The sequence below is a fragment of the Elephantulus edwardii genome, unplaced genomic scaffold (genome assembly GCF_000299155.1).
Source record: "Elephantulus edwardii isolate Elephantulus edwardi_28Jun2011 unplaced genomic scaffold, EleEdw1.0 scaffold00047, whole genome shotgun sequence".
Classification (NCBI taxonomy): domain Eukaryota; kingdom Metazoa; phylum Chordata; class Mammalia; order Macroscelidea; family Macroscelididae; genus Elephantulus; species Elephantulus edwardii.
The window spans coordinates 1,800,748-1,809,654 of record NW_006399797.1 but is presented as its reverse complement, the minus strand read 5'-3'; the positions used below and the strand labels follow the sequence as shown (position 1 = coordinate 1,809,654).

General features: G+C 38.2%; 1 pseudogene; it reads right to left on the bottom strand.

Moving 5' to 3' along the window:
- Positions 1–3,925: 3,925 nt before the first annotated feature.
- LOC102855597 overlaps positions 3,926–8,907 on the bottom strand; it is a 9,898-nt pseudogene continuing 4,916 nt past the window's right edge.

Below are 8,907 nucleotides of genomic sequence, written 5' to 3'. Positions count from 1 at the left end.
TTTAAATTCTATAAGGATTTAGAGTCTTAGAAAACCTGTGCAGGACTGCTTTGAACGGAGATTAACTCAAGCTATGTGAATTTGAGCAAAACAGAACCATTTGCAATTAGATGAAGACTAGGTTAATTTTCACATCCACGTCTTTGCTCACCTTATTTTGATATGAAATAAATACTGTTTATCCAGGAAACATTAAAAGAGGATGGAAGGAGTATACAGCCACTGTACCAAAAGGAATTTGCTGATACAGTAGAGTTTCATGAAACAACATATGAGCAAGAACCTGTGGTGATGAAGGAAGATGTTCAAGCTACTCTGAAAGAATTGGCAAAAAGAAGGACCCAGGAATTGATGGAATACCAATTGACATATTTCAACAAACAGACACTACCCTGGATGCACTTACCAAGTCGTGCCATGAAATCTGGAGGAGAGCCACCTGGCCAACTGACTGGAAGAGATCAGTATTTGTTCCCATTCCAAAGAAAGGTGACCTGAAAGAGTGCAGAAATTATCAAACAATATCCTTAATATCACATGCAAGCAAAATTTTGCTGAACATTATCCAAAAACTACTGGAACAGATAACTGCCTAAAGTGTAGGCTGGATTTAGAAGAAGTTATGGTACTAGAGATATTATAGCTAATGTTAGAAGGGTCTTGGCTGAAAGCAGAGAGTACCAGATGAATGTCTATCTGTGTTTGACTATGCAAAGACATTTGACTGTGTGGATCACAGCAAACTGTGTCTAACTCTGAGAAGAATGGGACCCCCAGAACACTTTATTGTGCTTATGCAAAACATATACTTGGACCAGGAGGTAGTCATCAGAGCAGAGCAAGGAAACACTGCATCATTTAAAATTGGGAAGGCTGTACAAGAGGGATGTGTCCAATCTCCATATCTTTTCCAACTGTAAGCCAAATAGATCATATGGGAGGCTGGGCTCTATGAGGAGGAATGTAGTATCAGGATTGGAAGAAGACTCATCAACAACCTGCATTGTGAAGACGACACAACCCTGCTTGCTGAAACTGAGGAGGACCAGAAGCACTTGCTGCAGAGTGTCAAGGACTTTGACTTTCATTTTGGATTGAAGCACCACTTCAAGAAAACAAAGATTCTCAACACAGGGCCAATTGGCAGCATCATGATAGACAATGAAGGGATTGAGATTTTTAACAGCTTCCATTTGCTTGGCTCAACCATCAATACTTTTGGTATCCACAGCCAGGAAATCAGAGACAAATTGCATTGGGAAAGTCTGCTGTCAGACCTTACCAAAGTACTGAAGAGCAATGATGTCAGTCTAGAGACTAAGCTGTGCCTCATCCTGACCAAGGTCTTTGCAATTATGTTCATATGCATCAGAAAGCTGGACAATGACTAGGGATGATAGGGGTTTTAATGTGTTTGAATTGTGGTGCTGGAGATGAGTATTGAATATACCATTGGCTGCTAAGAGAACAAACAGGTTCATCCTGGAGAGGGTGAAACCAGGCAAGGATTCTGAAGCTTTGTCTGGCATACTTTGGGCATTTTAAAATGAGGGACCAATCCTTGGGGAGGGATACTATGCTTGGGAGTGTGGAGGGACAACACAGGAGGGGAAGACCCTTGATAAGATGGATTGACACACACAGTGACTGGAGTAAAGGGAGTAGGTGTATCAGAGATGATAAGGTCAGCTCAGGATAGAGCAGGGTTTAGAGTTGCTGCTCATAGGGTTGCTATGAGTCTCAAGTGACACGATGGCACATAACAACAAACAACAATACTGTTTATAGGCCTTTGATCTGACTAACCCTTATTATCCTAGAAGAAATAGCGTTCAGCTCACCTCCTCCATGACGTTTTCCTGGGCTCTTTCTTATCATCAAACTGTCAAGATGCTTCATAGTATGTGCTTTATAGTTGTGCATACTTCTGACATTGTCATTTCCTTAATAAAAAAATGAAATTATCAGTTTGTACATTCACCTCCTTCTATTACTCTTTGAATTTATAAGCAGAGAATGTGTATTTTTTATCTTCATTGTGGGTTGCTAGCATAAAGCTTGGTGCAATGACTGATGGATGTGTGACCTAAATGTTTGATTGCATGGATCTGCTGTTATAATCCACAAGAAAATTCATTTACTTTACTGGAATATTTCTATATCCAGTATAAATTACTCGAATTTTTAAAATTAACTAAATTAATCTGATTCATATTTTGCTTTCTGTACTGTGTTAAATTATCATAATCATAAAAGCTTAAAAGTCAGCAGAGTTCTGTGGTGTTGTGTTTTTTTTTTGTACTGTACATAAACACAGAAAAACTCTTTGAGGGTTTGTCATGTAATGATGATCCCTGGAAAAGATATGAATATAATTTTTATAGTGAGTTTGCTTTTTCTTGTTAAATTTTGAGGAATTTGTACAATTAACTCATTTATCAGTTTTAAATATGTCTCCAACCAATTATCCGGCAAAGGCAATAAGATCTTACCATAGCAAAAAGCAAAGAGTATCTGAAATTGTCCTGGACATTCGGAAAGGAAGTGCATATCCTTTTTAAAGCAGGATGAATAATGCATGAGGGCAGATAATATTTTGTTTAAAGGAAGGAAACTCAGAAAACATAGCTTTCATACAAAGACGAAAGTCTATCCTCATATAAATAGGTACATTACAAAGAAAGAAAAGATAACCTTGTTCCCTTGTGTGTTCAAGTTTCTCTAGCAATGGCTGAAACCTTATTCATTAGTTGACTAATGATGAAAGCTTGGCTTTTACTAATAGTGTACAGAGGCCAAAGGCAGACTTTCACAAATGTGTAAGGACTGTACTCAGTATTATGTACCAAAGGGAATAAAAATCAAAGAAAATTAGTCAAGCAGAAAGAGCCCACAAAGAACAGTATTATCTTTAGCTGTTCTGCAAAGAGTTCTTCTTTTTTAGTTCATCTATTTAATATAATAATTACTTCTTTGGGGTGAAGGAATGCATGGTGGTTGAATAAAGCAATAGGGTGCTTAATGGGTGTTAGCATGTTTTGAAGTATTTTGTATAAAACACTCATTAATCTTTCCTTCAATGTTATAAACAAGTCACCATTACCATACCCATTTTGCCTGTTTGGAAACTGAAACAGAAAGTTAAAATCCTTGCCCTAGTTCACAATGTTTCTTCTGACAGCAGTCTGGGCTACAAGCTTAAAATTTCCTATGAGAAAAAGAAGACATGATCATGAAGGAAAAAGTAAGAAATCTCCTTCCCTACCATTTTCAGTCTCTGAAAATTTTCTGAAGGATTTTCCATGCATTTGTTGCAACTTGAGAGCAATGCGTTGAGTTTGAGTTTTTGTGAGAATAATGATATAATGAGAATATTCACACTTGCCTTAGTTAATACATAATTTATAATATAGAGGACAAATTTAAAAAAAAAAATTAAGAACACAATTTTCATGTCCACATTCCGTGTGTTTGGTTTATATCTATCTTTTGTCCTAAAGCCATATTAGTAGATACCTGTTTAATGGTTGTTGAGAAAACCAGGAAAGCCTTAAGGCGGGGCACGAGGAATTGGAATGGGCCTTCTAGCTGACATTGTAATTAGAAGTCCTCAACAGGGTAGCAAAGTAATCAATGGTTTCTGAAAACTGATGGCTCTTTAATTATCAGTAACAATCTCTCTGGATTAGAACTCAAGTACAATGACAAAAAAGTATAAGACAATACACTTAATAGACTTGAATGCTATTTGCCTATTCCAATTAATGATAGAAAGGTCAAATGATGATCCATTTGGCATCCCTTTCCAATATTATTTTATTATTAATTTTAAAAGACCTGCTTTTTTATACAGAACTTTTTTTATTTTTTTTCCTTTTGATTAGGTATTTATTTAAAATAAGCTGTCCCAATGGAGGATTTGAGTTTATGCTGCGGGCTTCTTCTCCTCTGTGACAGGTTTCTTTTCTACTGGCTTCTTCTCAACTGCTGTTTTCTTGGTGACTGTAGGCTTCTTTCCCACTGCAGGCTCCTTGGTCTGCTTCTTCACATCAACAGCAGCTTTCTTTGCTCTTTTCTTCCCTACCACAGGCTTCTTGCTTGGAGGAGCCCCCTTCTTATCAGATTTGGCCTCCAGTGCTTTAGTCTCCTTAGCCACCCGGAGTTTGTGATTCCTGGCCTGGTGAAGAATGGTATTTCGGTGCATGGTCTTTGTGTATGGATTAAGCTTCAACATGATTCTCAGAGTTTTCAGTGGGTTCTTCTTCAAGACTCTGTGATGAATCTTCTTGCGTGGTGCTCGGAGGGCCCTCTGAATCTCTGGGCTTTTCAAGATTCTGCTGAGGTCTGTATTCATGATCTTGTGCATGGGAAGATTGTAGTTGTTCTTGAGGGAAGCAGCTTTCCGTCAAGTGCCATACCACTCATCTAACTTTCGAAAAGCACTTTCAGTCCAAATGCAGAATCGGCCCACATGCCCACCAGGAGCAAGTTTCAAAATGTTCAATTTGCTTACATTAAGCAGAGTAATTCCAGGGATATTTCTGAAGGCCTTGATGATACCATTATCCTCGTTATCTAATGCATGGTCCCCTGTGCTGGATGCGACGTTGATTTCTCATTTTACCTTTGCCAGCTCTCATTCGCTGGGAGGCATAGACCTTTTTGATATCATTCCAGGCCTTAAGTTTCTTAAGAAGCAGGACAGCCTCCTTGGTCTTCTTGTAGCCCTCAACTTTATCTTCGACCACCAAAGGAAGCTCAGGGACTTCCTCAATACGATGATGACCTTTTGACATGACCAGCGCTGGCAAGACCGAGGCAGCCACGGCAGAGCAGATGGCATAGCGCTTCTGAGTTGTGTTCACTCTACGGCGCCAACGCTGCCAGGTTTTGGTTGGTGCAAACATGCAGCCTCCACGACACATATTTCCAAAAGCACCTTGGCCAGAGCAATGAGTCCCACCACCTCTAACTGTGGGATTTCGAGCCACCGCTCTACCAGTACCCCAAGACTCAGCACTGGTCTGATGACCTGCCTATTCGCTGATGGCATAGGCTGCCTGTTGTTTTTGGGCAAGTTGGTGGAACGAAGTTCACAATATCCAGCTGAATGGAAACCTCGGACACAGCTGGCAGAGTAACATTTTTGCCAGATGATTCTCCCTTTTCTGAGTACACCGATATCAGTGGATGAGCACAGGCCGTGGCAGGGAGAGAAAGCCACGCTCCTCTCAATCCAGTGGCTCCCTATACAGACTCTTTGTGTACTCTGTTCTTTCTGTCTAGAGGGAAGGGAGAAATAGGGGTAAAGTTGAAACCCACCCATAACTGACCCTCCAGCAGGTTTCCAGAGGCAAGATTGCCCATCCTTCTCCCACAGAACAAGCAGGGACCTTGAACCGCATGCCCTCAGGATTGCAGTGCAGGGGTACTCTAGCCATCTATAATTCATTCTGAAAGCAAAAGCATTTGGGCCTCAAACTCTTAGCAAATATATTTATTCCATATGATAAAGAAAATATTCTTTTATCTTATTTACAAGGTAGGTTTATATCACTCCTGCATCAAGAAAAAAGAAGCACATTAAATGATAATCATGTGCTCAATTTCAGAATGTTAGACTCTTACCATTGACCTTTATATGGTAGCCTGTTTATGAAAACAAATCATGGGGAATGAAGTCAGTAAATTAGATAGGCCACTATAAAAGGAGAAAAAGAAATCTTCAGACTTAAGCAAGAAGCTATGTTAAAAGCTACTTGCTGCATAAATATATTTAGTCAGTAAGGCAGTGAACTGGAAAACCAAATTGGGATCTTTAATATAAAAATCTAAGGTTTAGTGAGGAAAGCTTAGAGAGAAAGCGCACTGAACTAGTGGAGCGATTTGTTATAGAAAGCAATCCAATTGAATATGGTAGAGCATTTCCCCCTCCTCTTGCTTGAAAGACTATAGAAGAGAATTATGAGACAACATAAAGCTTCTACATCTCTTGACTAAGGATACTTGGGAGATACACAATCTAAAAGAATGCATTTAAGAAGGTATTCAATCTGCTTTTTATTCAAAAGGACGGGGTAAGAAGGAGAGACGTGGCAAGACAATCTATGAATTTTAAATACAAAATCGTGAAGTGCTATATTTATTTTCTGAAACTCGACAATGAAATCAAACAAATAGTGTGTGTATCATAGTCCAAGACACTTGTCTGAAAAATTCTTTAACTTGATTTTTTGCCAAACTAAGAATGCAGAGACTCCCAAATTAGAATTTGGAAATGGTTGGATTCTAAAATACTGTTAATTGCAAATCAAGTTTAAGTAAAGCTAGTTAAAAAGATAATTCAGGTTATTCAACTGTCCATCATGTTAGACATTTTAGAGGAAAATTAAAAGTACCTTTTTTCATCTTAGGATATTGTGGCAAGGTAAGACTTTTGTCACCCTGGAAAAAAAAATATTTTTCTGTGTGAAGTTGGCAACAGCAGACAAAGGAGTATAAGCATGCTCTGGAGATATTGAAGTTTCCATTGCAGACCACAGCAATAAAGCAAATATTGCAATAAGGTGAGGCACATGATTATTTTTTAATTTCATGATGCACATAAAAAGTTAATACTGTACTGTATTCTATTAAGTGTGCAATATTCTTAGGTACCGTGACTCATGGTGACTCTCTGAAGAACAGATCTGAATTTTGCCCTATCCTGAACCTGTCACACCTTCTCTGTTTAGGCCATTATTACTTTTTTTTTTGCCATTATGTTTTTTAAATTTATTATTAAATTCAGTAAAAATTTACAGAGACTTGGGATTTCCATTCATTCATTGTTGCACTTTTCTCCCCTCCCAATCCTTCTTTTTACTACACTACCCTCTTGGAAAAGTAGAAGACAGATTCTTTCATTGTTTTACAAACCCTCCCTCAAGTCCACTCCACTATGTAGCCTTTGCTCTTGACTCCTGTCATGACAAAAGTACCTAATCACATATCCCTTTTAAACAGTTTTCTCCCTCATCTGTTTCAATGCAGTATACATTATTGAACCCATCTTTCTCAGTCTCTCCCCCACCCCGATGTCAGTCCTGTTTTACAGCAGTGGCACCATGTAGTATTTGTCCTTACAGGCATACTTCTGACTTCTCACTACCTTTTACTATGTTGCTAGCTATTGACCTTGCACTTTTGGCCAATATTACTGTTTTTTTTAGGAGCTTTTCATATCTTTATGCAGAAGTTTCCTGTCCTCTCTTTTCTGCAACATTTGCACATGAAATTTCACTATGGCCCTGCTATGGCTTGATCTACTATTGCTCTGAGATCTTGCTGCTACTGTTCTTCCTATAATCTACTCAGAGAAGCATATCTCATTTTATTGGACTTCACTGGTAATGTGTTTTCACACATTGAATATCTGTGACGCTGTACATTAAAAAAGTCTGTTAACACCATATTCCCAATAACGTGATCATTTCATGTTTCCGTGTCCATCTTGGTAATTCTTATAACATTTCAAACATCATAAAGCCAGGTGAAACTGTGGATAATAATAAATTATGGTTGATATTGAAAAATATTGGAAAATTCCAGAACGTAGAACATTTTTGCTCATGTAAAACCAATTTATAGATTAAAAAGCAGTTGTCCCACTGTTGAAGAATGGGACTGACATCAGGGTTGGGGTAAGAATGAGAAAAACTGTATAAATGATGTATACTGCATTGAAACAGATGAGGGAGAGAACAGGTTCAAAGAGATATATGATAGGGTATTATGGTTATTACAAGAGTCCAGAATGAAGGTTGCCTAGTTGAGTGTACTTGGGGTGGGGAGGGCAATGTGGTTGGGGGAAGATTTTATACCAATGAAGGAATTTTTCTTTTACTTTTCAAAGAGAAGTGCAAACTGGAGGGGAGAGGGGTGGGCAGGGGGAAAGTGCAACAATGAATGAATGGAAATCCAAAATCTCTGTAAATGTTCATTAAAATTAATTTTTACAAAAAGCAATTGTCCAAAGAAAAGAAGGCAGCATTTCATGGTTTAAAATCAGGAACAGTGTACATTAGGATTGTATCTTTGCTTGATACCTCTTCAATCTGTATGCTTAGCAAATAGTTTGAGAAGCTGTACTATATGAAGAAGAATGTGCTATCAGGGAAGAAGGAAGACTCATCAAGAACCGTCATTTTGCTGATGACATACTCTTTCTTACTGAAAGAGAAGAGCCCTTGGAAAATTTATTATGGATTGCAGGTAAATATCAAGAAAGCAAAAATCATCACTGGATTAATAACTAAGTTATTAGAGATGGAGAAAAGATGAATACTGCCAATGACATCATTTTACTTTGGATCCACAATGAACACCATGGTTGCAGCAGTCAAGAAGTCAAAATCATGTATTGCATTGGAGAAATCTCCTGTCAAAGACCTCTTTAAAGTGCTAAAGAGTGAAAACATCAGTTGAAAGCATAACATATGCCAAATGCAAGTCACGATATTTTCAAATGCTTTCTATGTATCTAGGAGTTTGACAGTGAATAAGGATGACAGAAGAATTTATCCCTCTGAATTGCAGTTTTGGAAAAGATGTTGGAATAAATTATGGGCTACTAAAAAATGAATAGATCTGTCTCAGAGGAAGTGCAACCAAGGGTGCTCTTTTCAGAGGCAAGGATGGTGAAACTTTATCTCACTTACTATGGGTATGTTGTCAGGAGGGGCTGGTCACTAGAAAAATGCATCATGCTTAGAAACATAGAGGGTCAGAGAAAGAAAAGAAAGCCCTCAAGAAGATGCACTGACACAGTGACTAACAGCCTAATCACACCACAACAAGATAAAGCTAAATAATCCAATGGAAAAATGGGCACAGGTTATGAACAGACGTTTCACCAAACAAGACATT